Genomic DNA, 27,330 nt, shown 5'->3' with positions numbered 1-27,330 from the left:
CATGGTGGTATGGGGAATTACCGCCCCGCCAACCTTGAAATGGGGTGGTAATTCCCCATTCCACCATGGCGGACTCCGGCATCGACCATGTTGCTAATAGCACCATGGTTTTCCGCCGGAGTCCTAATGAGGGCCACTGTGTCTTTCAGTGATTGGGCCCTGAGTCTCCATGTGGGGATCTTGGCTCTAGGTGGCCTAATCTGCCATGTCAGCACCAACAGTGCATGGTCAGACAAGACCATAGCTTTATATTCTACTGTCGGCACTTCCCAGATTACTGCTGTACTGATGAATATGTAGTCCAGTCTCGTGTAGAGGTTTTGTGGTGCAGAGTAGTGTGAGTATTCCCTGTCATCCGGGTGGTACTCCCTCCATGCATCCACCAATCGGAAAGCTTACAAGAGGATATTGAGGGCCTTGGCTGCAGGGGTCAGGTGCAGTACCTTTTTGTCTGATCGGTACATTAACGGCTTTAGGGTGCAGTTAAAGTCCCCTCCCTAGATCACCATTCAATCAATGTATGGGCTAACAATTGTGTACAGGGCCTTGAACTATGCCGCCCTGTCCTGATTTGGGGTATAGACATGTATTATGCTCACTTCTTTGTTCTCCACCATCCCCCTCATCAATCCCATCCTCCCCTCTCTGTCAACAGTGGACTGTAACAACCTGAATGGGACATGAGGTGCTATCCATGTTATGACCCCTCTAGCGGATGCTGAGTAAGTGGCCCCTAGGGTTGTCCCTTTCCATTTCTTTATCATTACTTCGTGTTTATCTTTAGGCAAGTGGGTCTCTTGTAGCAATGCTATATCTATTTTCTGCCTTCTAAGATATGTCATGACCCTGTTCCATTTGATATAGTTGTTTAGCCCGCACACATTCCAGGTCATTATTTTGAGCTCCCCCATATTATCCATTGTTCAGCCCTCTCATCACTCAGCTCGCCGCTTCCCCCCTTTCCCGATGTCAGTCTGTAGGCTTACCCCCTTACAACTTCCCCAACTTCCCCAACTCCCTTCGTCACCCCGCCCACCCCACTCAACCCCAACAATTGCCCAGCTCCAAAACAGAATCTCAGGCATCCCTGTTTCTCCCTCCTTTCCCGGCCCGAGGCCGCTACTCGGAGCGCGACAGGTGGGTACCGTACTACCGGTATCCCAACTACCTACCTACTGGGGGTAAGAGCGCTTCCCTTGTAACTTCTGCATGTTTGTTATTAGTCATAGGCCTTGTGGCTTAGCTTAATAATAGTCCAATTGTCTCTGTCATAAACCTATGCATCCCCTCCCCCACCCTCCATTGTTATACATCAATTCTCCCCTCTGCGCATCACTTATCACTTTTCACGCCTTCCCAATCTCGCTCCTCCTCTGGCATATTCTGGGAATCCAGCCAGTTGTTTAGTTCTTACGGGGTCTCGAAAAACCAGGCTCGGTCTTGGTGCAGCACCTTCATCTTGACGGGATACAAGAACATGAACTTGAGTTTGGCCACATGCAATCTTCTTTTCACCACCCTGTAGTCCATTCTTTGCTTTTGTACCAGAAAGGTGTAGTCTGGATAAGCCGTGACAGACGCCGAAGCCCTGTTAATGGTGCCACCTATCCGGAAATGTTCCAGTATCCTCTCCCTGTCTTTATAGTTCAGTATTTTGGCTATTATTGGTCTTGGCAGAGCCCCTGTTTGTGGTTGTTGCATCAGTGCCCTGTGCGCTCTCTCCACCGTGAATCCTTGGGAGAGCGTGCCTGCTCCAATTTCCTGAAGTAACATGTCCTCTATTTAATTGGTCGGGTCCCATCCTTCTTCGCCTTTCAGGAGCCCGACGATCCAGACTTTGTAACGCCTGGCCCGGCCTTCTGCCTTCTCTGCCCTGTTTTCCAGGTTCTGAACTTGTTGCTTCAGGTATGAGATCTCTGTGGTGTTGTCCTTACAGCCGCTGGTGTTAGCCTGCACCTCTTTTTCCAGTGCCCCTGTGCGCTCTGACAGCGCTCTGACGTCTTGCCGCAGTAAGTTCATATTTATATGCATGGCATCTATTTTGAATTCCAAGGACGTTTTCAATTCTGCTATAGCCGCCAATATTTGTTTGTCTATTCTGTCTGGTGTGGCTCCATCTGATGTATCTTGGGGTTGCGCCTTCGCCCCCTCAATCGCCTGCGTCGGTTTGGTGAACATGTCCAGTGCCGGTTGCCTTGCTTTGTCTTTATTCGCTTTAGTTGACATTGTTAATGTCCTGCTCCTCAGGTTCCTGGCATCTGGTGCGTCACATGCGCTTTCGCCATTCCCCATGGGGGATGAGTGCTTACAATGTCCTTGTGTAGGGTCCTATCTAGCGTCCCCTGTTTGTGTCCCTTGGTGGTGTATTGTAATCACTTGCCTCTGCACCTCACTTGTGCTGTCTTTTGCCACCTCGGTCTTCCCACTAACCTGTGCTGATTAACGTTGGGGGTGTCTCCTCCAGCCTCCGAGGGGGGCCTAGATGCTTTTTGCCAACAGTTGTTACCCTCCTGGGTATGCGCAGGTTATTGGTCCCACCATACGTTATTGGCTTCCGAGCCCCTTGTTCTCTGCTGCTCTTTGCTCAGCACATATGCCGTAGGGGAGTGCCCTTGCTCCCTGTCTGCAGTCTTTATTAGCTGTGCCTGCATGCCCTAGTGAGGCCTTTTGGTTGCAGCGGCTTGGAGGGGTCTGTTTTGGGATCTGAGGACGGGTCTGCAACACTTTCTGCCACCCCTCGGTATTTGTCCCTCCAGCTGCCTTCCTCTTCCTTCTTGTGGCATCGTTACAAGTCCTTAACCATTTAGGGCTGCCCGCTGCCGTTCCGCACTTCCTCCTCCTTCGTGCAGTGTCCGGTGTTCCCCTGTCTCCTCTCCAGTGCATGGGGCTCCTCCCGCTTCGCTGCGCCTGCTGTTCGCGGTTGTGGGCTGCGCTCCCTGTGTTATTGCTGCTTCATCCGTGGCTAATAGGATGCTTCGCGAAGCTATGTCCGATCGTCCGTGCCAATGTCTCCCGAAGCTCAGTGTTCCCTTCACTTGTGCGGTCTCATCGGGCGGAGCTTCTTGCTAGCTTGTCTGCTTCCTGCCCGCATTCAGTTTGCTGCTTGTTCGGGGTCGGGACTCTCAGTATGATCGGTGGCAATGTTCTTTGCATATCCCTCACGCCACCCTCTCCTCCACCGTGTCGTCCCAGCTGCGTCCCCGGCTCCCAAGCTTCACATTCCTTTCCAGCTGCGTCCCGACGGCGATCTGCTGTAGTCACTTTTCAGCTGTTTGCTGCTTATGTATCTTCCTGAGTGATACAATGTGTCTACAGACCCAGCGAGTAGTGCACTCCCTCCGCCAGCCTCTCGCTCGGTTTATTCCTGCAGACCTCCATGCTGTCCAACTTTATTCCCTGCATTGCATCCAGCTTCCATGCAAGACGGGGCCCTTTTTCGTTTGGCCAGCCCTTCAGTTCTTTGTCTTTATGTCCGGCCGAGCGCCATTTTGTACGCTCCTCGGACGATCTTCACCAACTTCACGGGCACCTAACTCTCTTATTTACAGTCGATCTACACCAGGCTTTCTCCCATCATATGCCCTCCATATTCATCGATCGGGTTGTAGCATCCATTCCTTCTTTGTTTGCGAACGTCCAGCAGCTTTTTCCAGTCGGATTATTGGCGGATCGCAGGAGCATCTGGTAAGCACGTATTAGTGCGCAGCCATGTTGCCACGCCCACTAGGCATAAAGACACCTTCAGCGATGAACCCAGATCCTCGCACAAGCACCAGTCTCCACCAAAGGTCGGTGCCCAAGGGGGGTCAGCAGGGAAGGAGAACCAAGGCCTTTTCCATTGCCCCAAGGAGACGACTTCATCTAAGTCCACGTCTAAATCTGGTGGCCACTCTTTGCCTTTGAAAAATGGCTTTTCGTCCAGATCGACGATGGGTGCATCATCTTCCACAACTAAGCCTTCCTCGAGGTCGACTACCCTAAGGCAGCCTCCACCTCATCAGCATTAAAACCGTTGACAGCCACGGCTGCTATATCATCGAGATACTCGTCGACTGCATCTACCTTGACGGATGTGATACCCTCATCAACGGCACTGTCGACAGCACCGTCGGCGACCACGTCGATGGGGAAAAGTGCATCTTCCCATAAAATTGCTACCACTGCCATTGTAATGCTGTCACCTACACTTAGACCAGCACAGTGTCTGCATTGATGGCCCATCCACAGACATCATTCCACAGCCGTCGTCTCCAGCATGCAGGAGATCGCCTCCCAGAAGGCAGTCCAGCTCACAGTGGGGTGAGGCAAGCCTAATCAGACTGCGACCATTACCTCCTCTGCATTCATCTCAGGCACAGGACAGTTTGCCTTTAATGCAGCCAGCTACATTGCTGACAACACAGGGAAACATGTCACTGGACATTTTATCCACATTAACCACTCTGGTGGCAACCTTGCAACAATGGCTGCCTGCACCAGCCCTGGTTCCAGAGCCTCCTAGGTGACAGCACACTGATGTCCCCAGGCCCTCCAAGGAGGTAGATGACATCCCTCGCCCTTCCAGAAGGGGAAAACACCTGTCAGTACCGAGAAGGCTATCCGATACTGGGACAGACACTGAACCCGACCAGTTGGATGATAGGGTTTCCTTTCATACTTCCCACACTGACAAATTTGATGATTTTATTGCAGTTGATGGGGAACCAGATATATTACACACAGGGACTCACCCCCTGACGAGGTAGGGGCCTTCCACTTGCTCATGTCCAGGGTGGCCAAGATGTTCAGCCTTGCACTGTAGGAGCAGCGCAAGGAGAGTGTGTTATACCAACGCAGAGAACAGCGCATCAAATCTGTCATGTCCATTCCCTCTGTTGGAAGACATCTGGGAGGATGGCCAGGTCACCTTGGAGCACTCCACAACTAAGAAAGACCGGTTCGACAAAAAGGACACAGCCCAGAAAGGGCTGCCGCCTACTTCCACACCCAACCCATGTCAGGCTCCATTGTCTCTGCTGCTGCAAAAGGTCAGCTAACCGATCGTCATCCTGCTCTGTCACTTGAGACAAGGAAGGCAAGCACATTGATGCCTTCGGTAAAAATATTATAGATCGAGAACTGTGATACAAGATGGGCTCCCTGCTAGAGTTTCTTTCGGATGTCAATAAACAAATAAACAAGAGGCCATGATCATCTTTCATGAAGGCGAATTGGCATCAGACCATGCTATCACAGTCTCTGTGGACATCGCTGAAACTGGTTTTCGCCAGCTTGGAAATGGAGCGGTTCTACGCAGGCAGGGTTGCCTCAAGATCACAGACTTTAGACCCGATGTCCAGTCCAGAACCGTTGATATGCCTTTTGGCGGATCTGCCCTTTTTGAGAAGAAGGTGGATGAAGCCTTACAGTCCATAAAAACGGAGACAGAAATCACTCACTCCTTGGTCACGATACAGCAGGCACCAGTCCTTTCAGTTGGGAAAAGGGCGTAATCGCAGGACTTCCCGGGATAACTGGTCCATGTACCAATCTTTCTCCGCTTACAAATACAGGATAAAGTTGCAGTCCTACTGGAGATCACAGCAGCACTGTGGCTCATTCCAATCTAGGGGACAGTCCGGCAAACCAAAATGACCAGCCCAGGGCCAGTTCCTCCTGCTTCAGCACCCCGGTGGGAGGATGACTGTCATGGTCCATCGAAGAATGGGCAAACATCACAACCGGCGAATGGTGCTAACCCCTCTCCAGCAAGGCCACTCCCTGGAGTTCATGGACTATCCACCAGGCATTCCTCCAACACACAAACCAGAAAAGTGGTGGCACCTCTTGCTACAGGAAGTACGAGCTTTGCAGCTAAAAGGAGCAGTGGAGAGGGTTGCAAAGGAGGAGCTAGGCAGCGGAGTCTACCCCCGCTACTTCCTGGTAAGGAAAATGTATCTGCACAACAAGTCAGGGGTTTGGAGGCCCATATAAGATGTAAGGGTGCTCAGCAAGTTCTTAAAGGCACAAAACTGCAGCAGGTGTTGTCCCAGCTACAACAAGGAGACTTCCTGGCGTCCCTCAACCTCGAGGATGCATACTTTCACATCCCTATTCGCTGCTCACACTAGCGCTACCTACGCTTCATGGTGACATGGTGGCAGGAGTACATTATCAGTTCAAGGCCCTTCCATTCGGCCTGCGGTCTGTTCTGCATGCGTTTACCAACAGTGGCGCACCTGCGACGGAGGGGAGTTCATGTATATCCGTATCTAGACGACTGGTTGGTGAAAGTTCCCTTCCATCCGCTAGTAGAAACCAACACCACCGCCACCATCCACTGTCTACAGCATCTGGGTTTCTCCACCAACTTCCCAAAGTCATGCCCGGTTCCATCGCAACAAGCACTCTATCTCGGAGCACGACTCAACACCCAGACCTGCACAGCTAGGGCCTCGATGAAAGGGTGGCCGCTGTTCTAGAAAAGGTGCACTGTCTCAGCAGCACCCAGGTGACACCAGTCCGCAACTACAAATCCCTCCTGCAGATGTTGTCATCATGCATTCGGTTGATCACCAACTGCCACTTACACATGAGGCCGGTGCAGGAATTCCTGGATGCCCGCTGGATCCAAGCCTCAGGGTCCTGGGACGACAACATTGCTCTAACATCAGTTTTCAGGCAAAGCCTTTGCTGGTGGTCAATGAGGGAACATCTGGTGCAAGGCACCCCATTCAGGTTGCCAGACCAGCAGATCACTGTCATAATGGATGCTTCACTGGAAGGCTGGAGCACCCATTATCAGGACCAACATACCAAAGGCCTTTGGTTGGAGGAGGAAAAGGGCCATCACATCAACCTGCTGGAGCTACGGGCGATTTTTTGGGCCCTGAAATCTTTCCTTCCCCTCCTAAGTGGAAAGGTGGTACGGATTTACACCGACAACACAACATTGATGTTTTATGTCCGCAAGCAGGGAGGAAAAAGGTCCCCGCAGCTTTCCAAGGAGGCCCAATCCCTGTGGCATTGGGCTCTACAGCACAACATGTTTCTTATTCCCCTTCATCTACCGGGGATTCAGAACCCTCTGGCAGGCTCCCTTAGCAGGGAGTTGCGCTCTTGTCATGAGTGGGAAATGCACAACGACCAGCTCCACCTGTTGTTTCAGACATGGGGCACTCCAGAGATTGACCTTTTTGCCACCTACGAGAACAGTCACTGCAAAACACTTGCCAGCCGCTTCCCCCAGCCGGAGAGCTTGGGGGACGCCTTTGCGTTTCCATGGGAAGGGAAGTTTCTGTATGCATTCCCCCCAATTCCTCTGGTGCCTCGAGTCCTACACACCTTCAGACTGTATCGTTGCAAACTGATATTAGTGGCCACTGTGTGGCCAAGAACATTTTGGTGCTTCAACCACTTTGCCCTGTCGTCAGCAGCGCCAATCAAGCTGCGCCTGCACAACTCGCTCCTGTCACAACCCGGCCTTGCCCCCAATCAGACGTCCTGGCTCCTGTGTTGTTGGAATCCAGAGCTCTGTCCCTTCCGCAAGACTGCCAGGAGGGCCTGGCCCGGGCTAGAGTTCAGTCCACCTTGAAGTGCTACAAGAACAAGTGGATATTTTTCAGTTATGGTGCCGGAACCATCAACTGCGACCTCAGATCATCCGTACGCAGAATCTGATGCCTTATCACTTGTCCCTGGCTCAGTCTGGCTTGACACATTCCTCCATTAAGGTACACCTGGCGGCGATCTCCAGGTACACCCGCTCCGCAGGGGTACCATCCCTGTGGTCTCACCAGCTGGTGAAGGAGTTCTTGCCAGCATGGGCTCTAATGTGAACTCCCAAGACTTATGAAGCCGCCTTTCTGCCCATGCACCAAGCATCCATTAAACATCTTTCCTGGAAAACAGCATTCTTGGTGGCAATAACTTTGGCCAGGCAAGTGGGTGAAATCCAGGCGTTTTCCTCGAAACCGCCCTATTTGATGTTTCACAAGGACAAGACTATTCTACATACTAACCCACCCTTCATGTCCAAGGTACCACCCTCTTTCCATCTCAATCAGTGGATGCTTTTGCCCGTGTTCTTTGGCACGCTGGATGTAGTGTGTGCACTCAAGTACTATGTGGCTCGTACTAAGTCTTTCCATACAACAGATCAACTGTTTGTTTCATTTGGACCTTTCGCGGCCCAGGAAAGCTCTCTAAATCATTTCAAGATGGATTATAGTGTGCATCTCATTCTGCCATCAACAGGCCAGAAGGCCACTTCCCGGCAGCCCCCGGGCGCACACCACCAGAGCAGTGGCGGCAACCCCTGCTTTCCTCTCTGGAATCTCGCTGCTTGGCATCTGCCGTGCAGCCACATGGTGATCGGTGCATACATTCACCAAGTTCTACTGTGTCGACAGAGATTCTGCAGAAGAGTCTATTGTTGGCCAGTTGGTTCTGCAGAACCTTTTTGCGTGAGGTTGGTAAGTATCCAGTGGTAAATTATGCTGGGAGATGCCTCCGCCCATATGTATTGTTGTAATACTGTTTTGCCTTCGTGATCTATTCACAGAATGTGAATCTATGAAAAATCCAATGCTGGAAAAATAATTAGTCACTTACCTGTTACTCTGGTTCTCCAGCATTGGTATCTTTCATAGATTCAATTGCGACCCTCCCACCTACCCTGCATGGCTCATCGTTTGGTTCTTACTGCCACTCACGTGCGTTTGCCAAATCTGAAGATGGCCAACCGGGGAGGAGTTAAGGGCGGTGTTCTTATTGGTTGTGGGCACTAGGACCCAAAATTACTGTAATAGAGCACACACATGACTGAAAGCTTTCAGTTTAGGTTTAAACTGCTCTGTGTTACTGAGGATTCCCAGCCTGACAACAGGGAATATTCACAGAATCTGTGAAAGATACCAATGATGGAGAACAGGAGTTACAATTAAGTAAATAATTCCTTAACACCTACCTGAATAGCAGATGCTTAATCAGGGGCCTGCCACTATAAAAATAGTGTGCTGTCATGAATAGTATTTAGTAATTTCTTACAAAACCTGGATGCCAAGACTGAAAATCTTTAATCTCCTATGGTCTGACGGTGTCTAAGGGATGAATGGTCTCTGGTCCTGAAGTATCCCACATTAGTGCATTACAGCAGTGCAAGTTAATAGTCACTAAAGCTCCTAGTATAATTGCACACTTGTCCAGTAGCATGAAGGGGCAAATCCCATGCAGCCGCCTAATGTTAAAATACAATCCTGTGGAAATGGCCCCGAACTTTATCAACTGTAACATCTAAGCATTTAACCTGAGATAACAATTTGATACGTTTTCAAAAACTCAGGGGGATATGGGGTGTTACGAGAGATAATGTGTTTGTGTTAGCAGAACCTTCCCTACTTTCCAATAGTTAAAATGAAGACAGAGTTCATCCAGGTGGAGATGTCATTCAGTCTTTGTGAATTTCAGATTAGCTATAACTGCTTAATATTGGTAAAATGGAGAGGTATGTTTTAACTTGAAAAATAAACATTCCGGAATAATGAAAATGGTTGTAAAAAAAAAAATTAAAGTAGAGGTACCCCACTCCCGATAGCTCCTACTCACTTGAACAACTGCCCTCATTTTTGGACAGTTTAGTGAAATATTTTCATTTTCCCCATAACATATATTTGAGTATCAGTAGTCTCCTTCAGCTTGGAAAAGTGCTGGTACGCAATAAGGAAATAGATGATGTGCAGGTCCTGAGCGCTTGTTAAGATCAGCCTATTTAAGCACTGTTTGTTACGATGCTTTCACGTCTTTAGTCTTTGCTGAGGGCTAGGTTGCATTGGTGTCTCAAGATGTCCTGTGTGCTGCAATACACTCTTGATCAACCCCCACAACACTACACTACCTTACACAAAAGTGGTGTTTGGCTGAAGCTGCTTTCCCCTTGTTCACCTCTCCTCTCCAAGCTATTGACAGCTTACAACAACTGGATCTCATGTGAGAAGGTGACAAAAACTTAGCAAGAGTATCATATGTGCATATGATGGGTGCGCCCTCACTCCACAGCTGCCAAACAAGCCACTGAGTATACAAGTCCAGAATTCAAAGTTACTATAAGTAATGTGTGTAAGAAGAAAGGTGGCCCAAATCATAGCATACATTGTGATTGTAATTATTGCTATAAAAGTTATTATTTTCTATTGTTTTTGGTATTGCAATTACTTCAGGATATCAACACAATGGCACCAAAATTAATTTAAAAAAAGGGCAATTACAAAAGCCATCGGCAGAGGTGGGAATTAAACCCAGCTAGTTGACACAAGAGGTGAATAATCTCGCTGCTTCACAACTATCACCACGACGAGAAAGACGGGAGAAGTGTAAATAAGCTCCAATCAGTCTACATACATCACAGTGCACTCCACTACAAAGTGGAAATCATTTATCAGGTCTATGTATCATGATATATTATACTGTGCACTCTCACCCACCCCCCCACCATTTACCACTGTTCTTGCGTGTTATGCTTACAGCATAGCTGCAGAGGTGGAACATGCCACTTGTCTCTTGTGTCCCACTCCACCCACAACCACACAGAATATTCTCGCCTCCCACCTCAGAACGCTCTTACAGAAAAACGGCACATTCACATTTGCCATGAAGCCACTCCCTTGCCACCAACTATAGTAATGGCACCTTAACAGGCCCTTAGTGGATAATTGTAGGCCAATCAACAAAGACCTTACCCTTCACCTTTGGCACCGGCTGCTATCAGACCAACAACGTAACTTTCGGGGCCCATGAAAGCGATCATTAATGTCATTGTGTGACTGCCCAGAAATATATTAAAGTTGCTGTGTTTGCCAATGCACTTCCTAGTCCATGTTTGGTGGCTGTTCCCAGCTAGGGCATGTGGGCATGGATGGAGTTGGGGATGGCGGCAGATAAGAAATGTAGATAATGAAGAAGGGATCAGAACTGAATCTGGCCCTCGGTGTGCTCTCCTCTGCCCTCTATTGAGAGTTGCTCCAATTTAGATTAATACTGCAATATTGTTTCACAATGTATTCCACACACACCAGTCTGTACACTTTGGTAACTTTTTGAAGAATCTTATCTTCTTTTTATCATTGAGGCTTAGGCATCCTTTGCTAATGTTGTGCCTACTAGTGTGTTATGCCAATGCATTTTGGGCGTTGTCCGTCTTCAGGGCTCTAGGCACTAGCCTGTCTTAGCAGTAATGTGTATGCCTTCCGTTCTATTCGATCTCGTGTTGCTTAGGAGCCATGCTCGCAAGATAAGAAATGTCCATGTATGTTCAATACAACAATAAACAGGTCAACTTTATTAACAGTGAACAATCCAACAGTAAAAGTTGAAAACAACGAGTCAGTGATTACAGTGAGCTGAACTCTTGGGCAAACAGCACAGCAGCTCTTCTGTCGAAGGACAAGGTTAGCATGTTTATGTTTGTATATTTGTCCCCCGCTTCATGGACCTGAGGGCTTACGAGCCAAAAAATAGACACGCACCTGAAACACAATCCAGCACCGCCAAGAATGATTATATGAACAAGAGCACACTTTCAAGTTTATCCCCCAAAAAACTGTTTAATAAAAGAGAAATGTTTGCTCCCAATGGCAGATTTCTGATCACCATATATTGGAGCAGCCACTAGTTGGTGTCATTAGAAAAGCATATCTGAAATCAGCAACAAAACATACCCTAGAATTTGGTTGGGGATTTCTTGCCACTACACTAATCATGGATCTGCAAACTTTGGCGCTCCAGATGTTTTTGATCCATCGTCCCTACCCAAACGTGGTCAATGATGCCGGATTCTTAGGAGTTGTAGTCCACAACATGCAGAGGGGCGCAGGTTGTAGACCTGAACTGTATCAGTACTGTACATGCTTATTGTACAATCTGTACATCAGGTACCCCAGGCCTTGTCCTCAGGGTTACATGTGTGGGTTTCTGATCTGGGATCTGCAAAATACAAAGTTATGGATCGAGGGGAAAGTGCATAGAAGCATATCCGATTGAAGTACTGTATACATAGCACAGTAATGTCCTATGACAGTCTTGTATGCAAAAAAGTCCTTGCAAGCAAATCTAGTGTTGTAAATCCAAAAAACCCACAATTCATTTGTCTATATTTAACAAAGTTTGCTAAAGATTGAGAGTCCATGACAGCTTCATGCCCATTCTAGGGAGTGCATGTCCTTCATAAGGCGAGAACACCACAGCAAAATGCGATTGCACTGCCTCTCCTAACTTAGAACAGATACAGTAAGATCAGGCAGACACTTTTTGCACTTGCCCCCATCCAAAGAAAAATAGGCAGTACTACACATGCATTCCTTGATGTAATAAAACTCTTCCTGCACCTCATTTCTAGCTTTGCTCAGCAGAGGGAGATGCTGCAGTTAGCATGCAAATATCTCAGTTGTCCGAACAAAGGCCAGAGTGTGTTGCATTTTGTTAGACAGAGAGGTAAGGGAAGCCTTTCCCGAAACTGGCGGTGTTAAAGTTTTACTGTGTTTGTTCAGAAAAATGTACTTGAATAAACGCAGTAAAACATTAAAGCTGCTACTTTCAAGAAAGACTTCCATCGCCTCTCTGCATATTGCACTTTAAAATATACTATTTGATAGTTGGTCCCCACACCAGACCATGGGGGGGAGGGGTAGAACAGTGGGGGTAAAGCCTCCAAGTTTGCCCCGCCTATTTACTGAAGTGGCCCCTACAATCACCACTCCCCCCCCCCCACCCACTCGAAATGTAGGTTTTGTTGCGCCCCTGTGTTTCAGTGAGCCAGCCTCGGACACATAGAAGGACGTATCAGAGAGTGAAAGAAAGTGTGAGAACATATCTGGAGATGCGTGTGTGGGGAGAGAGACTCAGATACAAAGGGACATAAATAGAGAGTGTGACACGAAGAATGGGGCACATAACAAGTGAGACAAATAGAGAACTAGAGAGAGAGAGACACAAACAGTGAGATTATTAGACTAGAGGAACACCAGCAAAAGAGCATTATATGGACCTTGTCAGTGCTGTGTTCTGGGTAAAAGCTCAAAGTGTGAAATGCGAGCAAGGCGGCTTAGCAAATTTGAATCTCTAGCTTTTCGGAATTCGTTATTTTAACGTAAATCCATCCGGCCCACTTAAACCTTACATTGGTTAGAACCTGATTTTTTGTCTCCATTTAAAACCCTGCTAACATGTTATGACTTTTAAGTGTACTGATACTTAAGCATATCACGTGTAATTAAATAGATGCAGTATCCAGATCTCGCTCAACTTCACACAGTGGGAAGCGAACAAAGCATGCACAGGCTTTTCACGCACACACTTGGAGCCGGGACCGAGGAGATGTTGTAGTACATCTCCCGAGTTCGTGTGCTCTGAAGTCAAGGAGTGCTACTCTACTTCCAGTACTATAAGACTACGGCAGGACTGGGAGGAGGTCGCAGATGCTGTCCCTCCACTGTGGGCAATGCAGGGCTGAAGTAAGAGAGGCAGCGGGCATTGCCCCAACATTGAAGGTTCAGGTTGCACAAGGTGGGCACAAATTAAAGGATTAGTGAAGGTTCTGGGCTTGCAGTCCTGACCCAGAAGGCAAGGACCCTTTGTGGTTCTTCCACTGCATAGCAGTAACAAGTGTGCACATACGTTGTTTCTTTTTCCGCGGATGTGGGCACTTTTCGCTCTGTCAGGATGTGGGCAGTGGCTCTAGAGCTTGCAGAGAGGCTAACAAGGTCCTGCAGTTTAATCAGTATTCATGGGGGGGAGCTTCCTCCCCTAAAGAGATGCCCCTCATCCCTTAGGAGAACAACGTCAGAAAAAGGGATGCAAAGAATCGAGTGGAACTATGCCCGAGAAACAAGTCACTGGTGAAATGCTCGCCCACTCAGTGTGAGCCCTCTATGCGACCTCACAGATGCCTGCAAATATTGCCCCATCTGCTGCGTTTCCTGTTAGCAGCTTTTTCTTGAAGTGCCACTTTTTATAACACCCCATGAGTCCTCTCACAGTCCCTCCCTACATCTGACTTTATCTAAACCACAAAAAAAACATACACCACACTTCTGAAGTAGTGCCGGTATGACTTTGTCCACACGTCCGCAAGCTTTTGCCTTTTTGGTTTCTACTTTTGCACGCAACCATGTGTATCTCAAGTTTCCTGTATGCAGCAGTGGGGTCGCAGAAAGGGATCGCGACGCGAGAACATGCCAATGCGACCTACACACGTTCTATAATCACTGACAATGAAGGCCAGCTCAAATGCAAGAGTTCGAACATGTGTCAGCAAAGTTTGCCTTTTCCATAGCGAGACATGTTGTCCCCCCATTCATACATTGTAACATGTCAACTGTTATAAAACTCTATGTGAATCATAGTAATATAATCAATAAAGTTACTACTGGTCTGTATTTTTCTATATAAAAGAAAACAAATGAGACAAAGTACTTCCTTTCCTCCTCTACTACTCCAACTCTACCACTATTTAAATCCAACCTCAAAGCTCTCTTTCTCTCTGAAGAACCTGCTTCCTAGCACTCTATGCTACTGCATCACCCTGTTTTTCTCTCTCCCTACCCTTTATGGACAGTCCTACAGCACTTTTCCTTCACTCCCCATCCTTAATTCAGCATTTTCTCCACCATCCCGTCCTATGTCATTCTGTCCTGTCCCCATCCCTGGTTTATATTTCCACCTTCCCCTGCAACATCTGGTCTTCAAATCACATTCCCTTGCCCCATTGCAAAGGACCCATGTTCTCTGCTCTGTTATCAATGGTAAATTCTGTACGCGTTTTAGTGTAAAAAATGCTTGCTTTCCCTGTGGTTTTTATTAATAAATAAATAAACTCCAAATTTAGTTATGTATATTGCATTATAGTCTTGATTAAACAATTCACTTCAAATGAGTCATGATATGCACATCTTGTTTAATCGTGTTAAAATTGAAAATATCAGGTGAACTAATGAGCCTTACACGTGTCAAGCATAGCTTTTCTTTACTTCCAAATAATTGTACTTGCTTTACCAGACACCTCTAGTTGTGAATTGAATGAGATTGTCATATTAGTCACGTTTTTGCTGCACCTTCTCCCACATTTAATCAGTCTCTGCTTTGGATATCATCCCTTGCTTGAAGCTTTAAGGCCTCCTTGTAGGCCAGAGGATTCTCTCCTGGCACCGGTAGACAGCCATTTTTTTATTTTTTTTGTGGTACAAGCCACCATCCCTCTTGTGGAGTTTATTAATAAATATCTGATGGACGGAGTGGTTGAAAACAGTTTCCCATGACGATTTTGTTCTTGCCAACTATCATCCCATTGATGTCAAAGGTTCTGTTGTTACAAGACAATTGCAACACTTTTTGGAAACGAATGGGCTTTTAGATGTCTTTGAATCCGGCTTTAATCCAAGACATGGTGCAGAGACTGTGTTATATGCGGTCTGGGGCAGCATTCTGTTGGATGCTAATGCTGTTGATCTTATCTTATTGGTCATGCTTGACCACTCAGCCGCTTTTGACTTGGTAAATCATGGTGTTCTGCTTACCAGACTATTCCACACTTTTGGAGTTTCTTATTCGGCTATTAAGTGGTTTCTATCTTTTTTGACTTAGAGTTCGTCTTGGTACCTTTTACTCATCTTCAGAACAGATTCAAGGTGGAGTCCCTCAAGGCTCCCCACTTTCCACTTTATTTTTTAATGTCTACATTCATCCACTTCTTGCCCTTCTTGCTGAATTTAAACAGTCATACCACTCTTATGCCGACAACACACCAGCGTACTTTAAAATCAGGAGACTTCCTTCCTCTCAACGCCTGTATAGACGATTTAGAAAGGTAGATTTGTCTGAATGGCCTTAAACATAACCCTAACAAGACTGACTTGATTCTGTTTTGAGAAAGGCTTGAGAATCCTGGCTTTTTCCTCCTCCGCCTTTACTGTTTGGTCTCCCAATGACCTATGCAAAGAGAGTAAAACATGTAGGTGTTATTTGGCAAGCTGATTTGGGATTATCATCACAAGTGGGGGAAGTTACCAAGACCATCTGTTATAAACTTTGGCTGATTCATCGGGTAATCCCTTTTCTCTGTAAAGATGATCATGCCATGGCTGCTGCTGCTCGTATGAACTCCAAACTGGATTATGCCAATACCCTCTATGCTGGTTTTCCTGAATAGCAACTGGATCGACTGCAGGGGCTCAGAAGGCCCCAATTGGTTTATTATGTTTGCTGTCTACATTTAATTCCATCCATCCATTTAGGCATTCCATGCAGTGACTTCCAGTGAATTTTAGGATTTCTTTTAAAATGATTTGTTTGGTATTTAAATGCCTCCATGGCTTGGATCCAAATTATTTGGAACACAATAACCCATCTAGGTTTGAACAACTCTTTGATCATCTCGGCAAACCGATTTTAAAACAGGGGTGACGGTAGATTCGCTGTATTAGGACCGTCGGTGTGGAACAATCTTCCCTTAGCTATCCCTAAGATTAATACGATTTTGTCCTCCCGTAAAGTCATAAAATCTTCTCTATTCTGCAAGATGTCTAATTTGTCAGTGTTTAATCTTCGTTTTTCTTGCCTGTGGTAAACACCCTTTCGCGCCCAGATGCAATTTAGTCTGCCCAGTCTGCACATTTATAAATATCAATATCAAAAATATCAAAAAGCTTCCCTGCCCTTCATTCACTAACAACATACTGACTGGCTTTCTTTGCACAATAGGCCTTTCTTCAAATTTCTCCTACTGGCCTTCAAATCCATCCACGGGCCAGCTGCCCAGAAGAGCTGTTTCCATCTTCTGTTGCAACCCATCTTGCATACTTCATTGCAATACCTTCTCCATCTCACACTCTCGTGTATGACCGCATGTACATCCTCCCTATTCTTCTCCCTCATCGGCCCCACCACTGAAACTCCCAAACCCCACAAATCAAATCAAACACCACCATTAATGCATTCAGGACGGCACTCAAGCTCCACCTCCTTCAAACTAAAATAGCTGCCACTTTATCCCAACACATTGCACCCCGTTAAACGCCTTTCCCATGCCACCTATTTAAATACACATTCACAGTGGCAGCTCCTTATTGAGGGCGTGTGGGGCGGAACCCCTCCTTTCATCCTCTCCCTTCAATGACGAGCCACCACTGTTGTACTTCAGGCAGCCAGCAAATGCACTATATTTGCTGGCTGCCTGCAGAACATGCCAGCAGCCAGCGTGAGGAGCAATTCCCTCCAATTTGTTTATGACTGTGCATCTGGGGTTGGAAGGGCGCTTTTCGGAGCAGCCCTCCTGCTCCAGACCCACATGCACAAATCAGAAGGCCCGGGGAGACGTGCAAAACCACGTCATAGCGCCCCACCGTGTTCATTGCATTGGGAGTCCGAATGCAATGAACACGGTGGTGCGAGTCCTTCAGAGTTATGGCCCACCCTCTATCCTTGCCTGTCATTAGCTGGGGTGGGGTCAGGAGCTGCTGATCCAACCCCAGCATGTCAGGGGCAATGATAGAGGGCGGGGCCACCCACAGCACGAGGGGGCTTCTGGATCCTTCACTTCTCGACTGTAGTTTGTACTGTCGAGACAAGACACCTGGAGCTGACCTGACCGCTGCAAGTAAGTCGACTCAAGTGTCTCTTTGAGTCTTTTATGTTTTCGTATTTGGTCTGCACCCTGGAGCTGGAGGAGTCCAAAACCGTTTTGGCCTCCTCCAGCTACAGGGTCCAGGCCTTTAAGTTTAATAATTCTGATATGGAGAGGGCTGTCAGCCTGCCCAGCCCTCTGAAGCCCTCAGCCCGGGGGATATGGGCTCCCCCGGGCTGATGGCATGTTTCCTCCTGGTGGTGGCCATGGCCTGTGGCCTGACCTGGGCTCCCCCGGGCCGGGGAAGCCCAGCACTCTTAAAACTAAATTCATGGCAATTATGAATATAGGACTATATTCATACTTGCCATGAATTTCGTTTTAAGAGTCCTGGGCTTCCCCGGCCCGGGGGAGCGCAGAAAACTTAAAACGAAATGCATGCCAAAAAGCTAGCACAGTCCAGTGGACCCACCCATAACTGCGCCTGCGCCCGCTGTCAGCAGAGTCCGGGGATTCAGGGAACGAAACGAAAACTTAAGAAAATGCTGATGGCAGGCCACGCCGTTTGCCCAGCTCTTCCAGCCACGTACTCCACTCGTACCACCTCCACTCTGTCCCACCCGCTGCTGATTAATGGGCAGGTCGGTGGGGGTGAATTTGACATTCCCCCCACCTGCCCATTAATCAGCGGGGGGGTTGAAGGGGGTACGAGTGGCAGTGTTTTGGCTCACATTGTTTGACTTCAAGGTCTACAGAGTCTACAGTTATACTGTTGACCTTGAAATCAAACAATGTGAGCAGGGTCGGACTGGAGCATAAAATTGTCTCTGCTCCAACGAAAAAGTGGCCCCCCAGTTGCAAATGGGAATTCATTCTTTTGTGTAGCCTTTTACAATTCACCTTTTGCACAATTGACCTAATTATAGTGGTCCTAATTGACCTTCTGCACAATTGACCTTTATGTTATTTTAGTTGTTTTGGTTGTATACGAATTGATCGTCTTACAACTGCTCGAATGACAATTGACCTTTTCACAATTGACCGAATTGTGAAGGTCAATTGTACCATATATGTGGGGGGAAACCCCCCACAACCCCCCACCCAATGCCAAACCCCCAAAACCTATATATATATAACCAACCAAACCTATATATATATATATATATATATATATATATATATATATATATATATATATATATATATATATATATATATATATATATATATATATATATATTACATGGCCACGGTAGTGGCCATGTAGTTATGGTTAACTTGCTGTTTCCATAGGAAGAGCACTTTTTGGGTGGCTTATAACTTCGCTCTCCCTGGACGGATCCTCACCAAACTTTGCAAATAAAGTATTTGGGTCACTCTGAATTTTTTTGCAAAGTTTGGTGAGGATTCGTCCAGGGGGGGCAAAGTTATAGGGGGGGTCCCAAAACTTTTTTTTTTCCCATAGACTGAATGGGAAAAGTTTTTTGCTCGCGCCTACAGCCCAAACCGCTGGACGGATTTCCACCAAATTTGGACCAGGAGCAGCAGCTTGGTCCCGAAAGCGTGCTTTTGCAAATTTGGTGAAAATCTATCCAGTAGTTTTTTTTTAAAATGACCAAAAAGTAGGTAAAAAAAAATTAGTGATATCTGTGTTCGGTTCGCGGACACACTTCCCTGTTCGCTCCGCGGACAGTGTCCTGATTGGCCAATCATCTTGCGTGATGTTCGCGGACATGCAACGTGTTCGCTGATTGGACGGCGTGGAGCGTGAAGCGCGTCAGATTTTTCGGTAGCGGAGTGAAACTTTGTTCAAAATGTGTATTTTGTAGAGTGTGTTGGTGTGTAGGAGTGTTTGGGGCGGGTGGGAGTGTATGAGATAGGATGAAAGTTGTGTTTTTTATGTGTTAGACGTTCTTTTTGTGTTCGATTTGTTTGCGGACATCATGGGTGTTCTGAAATGTTCTAAATAAACTGACTGGGGGGTGTTCTAAGGACTCAATATGTGTCCGTTTTGTTCGCAAGCAAAGTGAAACTGTTCTAAGAACACTCGCGGTGTCCGGGGAGTGTTCGTAGGGGGTGTCCTGAGGATGCTGTCCGTATTGTTCTCTGTCAAGTTGAATGTGTTCTAAGAACACCCGCGGTGTCCTGAAATGTTCGCAAATAAACAAAATGGGGGTGTTCTGAAGACGCTTCTAAGAACACTCGCGGTGTCCGGGGAGTGTTCGTAGGGGGTGTCCTGAGGACGCTGTCCGTATTGTTCTCTGTCAAGTTGAATGTGTCCTAAGAACACTCGCGGTGTCCTGAAATGTTCGCAAATAAACAAAATGGGGGTGTTCTGAAGACGCTTCTAAGAACACTCGCGGTGTCCGGGGCGTGTTCGTAGGGGGTGTCCTGAGGACGCTGTCCGTATTGTTCTCTGTCAAGTTGAATGTGTCCTAAGAACACTCGCGGTGTCCTGAAATGTTCGCAAATAAACAAGATGGTGGTGTTCTGAAGACGCTTCTAAGAACACTCCCGGTGTCCTGGAATGTTCGTAGGGGGTGTCCTGAGGACGCTGCCCATATTGTTCTCTGTCAAGTTGAATGTGTTCTAAGAACACCAGCGGTGTCCTGAAATGTTCGCAAATAAACAAAATGGGGGTGTTCTGAAGACGCTTGTAAGAACACTCGCGGTGTCCGGGGAGTGTTCGTAGGGGGTGTCCTGAGGACGCTGTCCGTATTGTTCTCTGTCAAGTTGAATGTGTCCTAAGAACACTCGCGGTGTCCTGAAATGTTCGCAAATAAACAAGATGGTGGTGTTCTGAAGACGCTTCTAAGAACACTCGCGGTGTCCGGGGAGTGTTCGTAGGGGGGTGTCCTGAGGACGCTGTCCGTATTGTTCTCTGTCAAGTTGAATGTGTCCTAAGAACACTCGCGGTGTCCTGAAATGTTCGCAAATAAACAAGATGGTGGTGTTCTGAAGAAGCTTCTAAGAACACTCCCGGTGTCCTGGAATGTTCGTAGGGGGTGTCCTTAGGACGCTGTCCGTATTGTTCGTTGTTAAGTTGAAAGTGTTCTAAGAACTATCGCGTTGTTCTGAAATGTTCGTAGGGGGTGTCCTGAAAACGGTGTCCGTATTGTTCGCTGGCAAGTTCAAAGTGTTCTAAGAACACTCACATTGTTCGCGGACATTAAAAGTTTCCCATAGATCATAGGTGAAATGTTTGACTCTATGGATGTGATGTGCTGCGGTGGTTTTTGCCAGGGCATAGAGTCTTGGGTGCATGGCCATCCATGTTGGATTAAAAAAAAAACCTTTTTCTGTTATGCTACAGTTTATTTGTTTGTTTGTTTTCAGTGTTCACTTGTTGTTTCTGGCTAATGCTTTATACTTTGCTTTGTTGTATTTTTTTTGGAGCAGTAACAGATTCTTCATTTGTTTTGATATTATAAAATTTTGGAGCAGTTAGATACCAATTGGCGTATTCTAACTGTCTATTTTTTTTTATATATTTTAGTGGTTTTGATTTATCTATTTGGATATTGTTAAATTTTGGGACAGTTAGATACCAATTGGCGTATTCTAACTGTGTATTTTTTGGTCTAATATAGTGGTATTCATTTATCTGATTAGTTGTTGTAGAATCTTTGAGCAGTTAGATAGCTTTTGGAGTATTCTAACAGTTTATATTTTTTTAACACAAATTTACTTAAAGGTTTAAATACAGTTTATTTATCAAATTTTGGTTTTAAGAACATCAAATAAGCGTTTGTAAGATTTGCTGGTAATCTCTGCTTTAGAGTAATGGTACTATCATTACATTCAAACCATCCACATTTCTTTTTTATATATGCCGTGTAGTGCCCTGAATTGGTTGTGGCTCCTGCGTGGTAGATTATACCTATTGTTGTGAAGGTTTTCTTACCAAGTGATATTTGACTATGTGTGAATCCAGTCAGCTTGCAGTTGTTTTTGGTACCATCTGCATTGTAACGTAGAAGCATTAGTATTACGTATTTACTATGTGTTTGTATTACTAACGTGGAGCGATTATCTGAATTGCAGGTAGAGCATAATCTACCATGGTTTGCATTTTGTACAAGTTGCTGAAATGGAATGGATTCACAATTTGGTATTGATATATATATGAAGCGTTCGTTGGGAATTTCTTCTTGTGTCACATTGTTGCACAGAGTGCATGTATGTTTCCACATGTATTAAATCTGGAAGATTTCATTTATAGGTATGTTTTTGTTTTCCAGTACTAATAGTAAGTACATTAGAAATTCTTGTGGATCTTCCTGTGAGTTTATAGTGAATTTCAGCACAGTAGTCCAATTGTCGTCTTATTCCAAAAACACTATATGTGTTGTCAGGATTGTTTGCTGCATTTCTGTGAAGTACTAACATTTGCAAACACAAAGGGTCTGTACTGTGTAAGTAAATGTTGTCAACAATTGGTGGTAATTGAAATAGAATATTCATTGCTACATTTGCATAGCAACTTACACCAACTATATTTGAGAATTTAAATGGTCCAGGTAGTTCTGTATCTAACTGCTTTTTTTGGAGTTTGTCTTCCTTCTTTAAAGAAGTACCTGGTTTACTTTCTCTAATTGATTCTTTTTTGTTTGTGGTACTTGATGAAGTATTAGTTTCTTTTACTCTCTTTGGAGGATTTGCAGTGACGTCCTGTTGCATTTCTGTTTGATTTAGTTTTCTTTTACAACGTTTTAGTTTTTGTGGAACAGAATATGTGTTTAGATGGGGAGTGTATAGTGAGCGAAGTCTATTATATTCTAAAATGCAAGGAATATCAGTGTTTACTTTACTTGCATCAAAGTTGATTAGAAATAGACTGTCAAGTGTACGTAAGCGTGATAGTGCTACGTAGCTCATGCCTTCTTTAAAGACTGTGTTACCAATATCTAGCATTGCTTTGTCTAGGGTAAGACCTTGTGATTTATGAATCGTGACTGCGTATGCAAGAGTTAGAGAAAATTGTTCTCTGCGTACATACATATCTTTGAAGAGAAGGAATCTAGCTGTTGAGCGTCCTATCCGTTTTACTTCTGAAAGTTTGTCAAAGAGTATATTGACAAACTGAATTTTGTTGTCACGTGGGTATGTTTGAAAGCCAACAACTGTACCCAGTGCTCCATTAACTAGTCCTTGGTCCACGTCAAGGTTACGTTTAAGCATTACTCTGCAATTTAAGGATAATTTTAACATCTTTTCTAAGCCTGCTGTGTTTGAGATTGATTTTTCTAAATTATTTAGTCTTGTTGTGGCTTGGTCACACATGGGTAGTGTCATACCATGTACATCTAGTTTGTCTGTGGCGCTAATTTCCATTATTGGTTGCATTTCTTTACTTAACATTATTTCATTGAATTTGAGACAGCTTGCAAGAGTTGGCATTAAGGCCATACAATTGACATTTTTGTGGGCTAATTGTTCCATAACATCTGTAGCACATGCATTATCGCCATAAAGTGCATTAATGTGCCGGGTTTTCAATGTTGCTTCTGCTTCTTTAGAAAGTATACCAACTCTCAAACTTTTTAAAATGTTGGCATAAGTTAGATCTGCAGATTGGCGCATGTTTTCTGTTAATTCTTTGTATTGGAAATGTTGCCAAAGGTTGACATTTCCAATGCTGCCAACAGTTTTACGGCAGAGTTTGTGCCCTAATGTTTTAAAAATAGGTTCACCTTTTACTGGTGTTAATTGAAGCAGATCTCCAAAAACAATAATGTGTTTTCCTGCAAAGAGCTCTTCATAGTCTGTTTTGAGTACTTCTTGTAATCTGAGGTGAATCAAAGCTAACATCAGGTTGGAGACCATGCTCACTTCATCTATTAGTAGCATTTTCATTTGTTTCAATACTCTGCGTAATTCCATTGCAGCTTCTGCAGAAAGTTTGTAATAGTCTAATTTGTTCTGGTGTTCTACTGGTAATAGTAGTAATTGGTGTAATGTAACACCACCTGTGTTGTAGGCAGCTAAACCTGTGGGGGCAGTGACAACAGCTGACAGTTTGTTGTTTGTCAATTGTTGAAGGAACTTACTAATGATTTTGATTAGGAATGTTTTGCCAGAACCAGCTTCACCACTGACGTACAGTAGTATAGGTTTATAATTATGGCAGGAACATTCTTTATTTTCATGTTTTACACCATGTGAAATTTGTTTTGTTACTTCTTGAAAAATGCTACTTTGCTCATTGTTTAGTTTTGATTGTAGTATAGTTAAGTCTTCCTTATCTTCATACTGACACATGGTGTTTTCTACTTCTATCATAGCTAATTCTGCCTCATTTGTTATTAGTGGTTCTCCCAGTGGTTCTTGGCTTCCTGTTACAGAAGGTTGACTACTGTCAGGAGTATCCTTATCTAGTTGGGCTTGGAGTTCTTCTTCATGTTGCTGTTCATTGTGCAACATTGTTTTGTACTGTGTAAAGTTTACATCAGTTATAGTGCTTTCATTTGCTTTGAAAGCATCCTCATATGAGTCATAGTTATCTAGTAATTGTTCTTCTTTTCTCCATGGTTTGAAGAGTTGTAGCAGGGACATGTAATATACTTCTTTATGTTGAGGAGTCTTCAATGACAATTTGATATGATTAATTACATTTGGTTTAGTGAGTTTAACTAAGCTGCCTTCACAGTCTGTCACTCTATATTTACCTTTTTTTTCATCAGGTTTCATATTATTTTTGTATGTGTAGTTTTGGGCTATTTGGTATAGACACATGTTTTCCAAAGTATTACTTCTGTTTGGGTAGTATGTGTCCAATAAATTGTTTTTTAAAATGTCTTGGATGTTGGGATCATGTTTGGCTATTGTTTCTATGGGCCTCATTACAACTCAGGCGTTAAGGGTTAACGCCACCGTTAACCCTTAACGCCTGATTCTGATTTTAACGCCTGCTTTTAGCAGGCATTAAAATCCATGGCGCTAACCTGCCATGGTGCTAATTACGCCGCCGTAATTTACGGCGGCGTAATTAGCGCCTTCCCCACTCCCATTATGCCCTATGGGGCAAAAATGGGAATGGGAAAGGGAAAATGGGAAATGGGGATTTACCGCCCCACTCACCTTGGAATGGGGCGGTAAATCCGCCATCCACCATGGTGTAAACGGAGTTTACACCATGGTGGTAAAGTTGGTGCACTTAGCACCAAGGTTGTAATGAGGCCCTATATCTTCATATGATTTTAGAACTCTTTTTCTAGATTTAGCTGGACCAAGACTTAGCCATACTATATATTTCAGATTTACCATACAATGAAGTACCAGTTAAACAATCAGCTGCTTCATAAGATCCACATTCTCTATGGGTGAGCATTTTTATTCCCAAGCTGTATAATTTCTGAGATACTGTTTTATCTGATGACAGGTCATTCCAGAGGTCTTGGAGCTCTGTCTTTTCTGCTTTAGTTAAGTATGCTGTGACATATCGTGCAACTGCAGTAGAATTGTCTGCAATGTACTGCACATCTATGTTTGCATTCCATAAGTGGGCAATGATTGCATTATAATCATTGATATATTTTTCTTCTTCTTTTCTTTTTATGTAATATGTATTTTTAGGTGACTTACCTTTAACACTATGTCTAACTGAAGACATGAGGTTGTTTACTTGACCTGTATTTGTAACTGGTCTAGGGGAACCAAATCGGCATTTGGTGTAGTATTTGCCTTTGTTTTTGTATTTGCGACGACAATATTTTCCACATTTGTGTCTTTGAAATTGTAAGATTTGTGCATGAAGATCACTATTTGTGGCTTCTGATGGAATTTCACAAGTGACATATTTTTCAATAAACTGTAAAACAGTGGCATCACTGTCTTGACCAAATTTAGGAGCATCTTTAATCCATAAAAGCATGTGAATATGTGGTGGTCCTCTGGCTTGGTATTCTTTTCTCCAAAAGAAGTGTTGCACTTCTCCAAGGGGAGGAACAGTTTTATTACAAATAAAATGTAGCATAGCAATGAAGCGATGGTGAAAATATCTTGAAACATTAACAGGATCCAAAGAACAAAGTTCTCCAGGTGTTAGAATATCTATGTTTGTTTTGTTTGTTTGTTTTGTTTTTATTTGATATGCGTAGGAAATCATGTAAATCTTCCCATGCATATTCTGCACAACTTAATGTAACAAACCAAGTGGGTGGGCCAAGGTTTCTGATCATACAACGTACATCTCCATGACGTCGAAACCAGTACTCTTTAGTACCACGCATATTTGCTAATAGATTTGTAATATTTGATTGTAAAACCTCATCCTTTTGTTGCACTTTCTCTAATAATTGTGTAGCTGTCATGTGATCCTGATTTTAATATGTGTGCAACTCCGTAACATAAAGTGAGTGGAGTAGGTAGAGTAGGTGGAATATGTATTCCACATTTTGTCTAAATCTGGGATCTTCAGAATACATCCGTAATGAGCGGTATTCTGAAGCTGATATTTGAATAGGTCTATCATCATACCTTCCTCCTTTGCCAGTAGGAACGAGTAGAGGAAAAGCACGTGCTTCTATACTTTTGTCCCATATACTGATTGGCGATCCTTTTGTTTGATGCATTTGGTAAGTTTCCAGTACATCTTGTACGGTGTCATTACAGTGCAAAGGATGAATTGTATGAATTATTTCAGTTGTATCTTTCAAGTTTTCTTCAATATTAATTTCTTTGTAATATTCATTATTCTCTTTAAGATATTGGAAGGCTTGTCTAACTTTATATAAATCTACCAGCTGTTGCCATATTTTTTTGTCTTTTGTAGGTACTCCATTTACTAATATAATTAAAGATTGCTGCATTGGACGTTGCACTCCTAGAGTATGCACATTTAATTTTAGATTTAATGGTAAATAAACTACTTTTCCACGAATGCCTTTACCAATTCAGAGGGAGGTAATTTTGATGTTTTTGGTTGAAGGCGTATTATTGCTTGAAATTGGTGTACTGTTTGAATTATGAAGCTCTCATATAAATTAAGTTGTTGTAGAGGTTTTGGTACTGGGTATAATTCCAAATTATTTGTGATAGAACGTGAAGGAGTTTGGTTGTTGTCAGGTTTTGTAGTGCAATAACTGCAAAGTATTAAGGGCTCAGTTATTTCATATTTGTTTTCTGCTACAAGGTAGAGAGCTAATTCAAACCATTTAGAATCTTCATTGTCTTCTATTTTGTATGATAGGTCCACAGTTTTTGTGTTACTTTTATAAAAAATTCTACGGCAACATACACATACATGGTTTGGTACTTCAGCTGATGTACTTTTAAATTTTAGTATTTATTTTTTGTATGTGTTTAGCAAAAGGTTGCCATGTGTAGAATTGTTGCTTAATTGGTTTAAAGCTATTTCATTCTGTAAATGGCTTTCACTTCCAAAATATATTTTCTGGATATAGTGAATTTCTTCAAGTAGGTCTTTTGCTGTACCATGTAGAAGGATGTTATTTAACTTTGCTAGTGCTAAAGCAGGACTTTTAGCATAGTACAGTTTATAGACTAGATTTCTTATAGTTGAATGATGTGTTGATATCCTTTTGATATCATGGAAAGTGGTTTTACAAGTAGGTCCTGTAATGCAGGCCAATGAATGTCCTTGTAGTCCTGTGTACTTGCGCACTGGACAGGTATCTATATTTTGCAGTAATTTAATTTTGATTTTGTCTTTGCTTTTTACATATTTATTGAGGAATTGGCGTAAAGATTTGAAACATTGTTTGGGAATGTTACACATT

This window comes from Ambystoma mexicanum, chromosome 3q (genome assembly GCF_040938575.1).
Source record: "Ambystoma mexicanum isolate Mex_15411 chromosome 3q, UKY_AmexF1_1, whole genome shotgun sequence".
In the NCBI taxonomy this organism is placed as follows: Eukaryota; Metazoa; Chordata; class Amphibia; order Caudata; family Ambystomatidae; genus Ambystoma; species Ambystoma mexicanum.
This window is presented reverse-complemented; position numbering follows the sequence as displayed.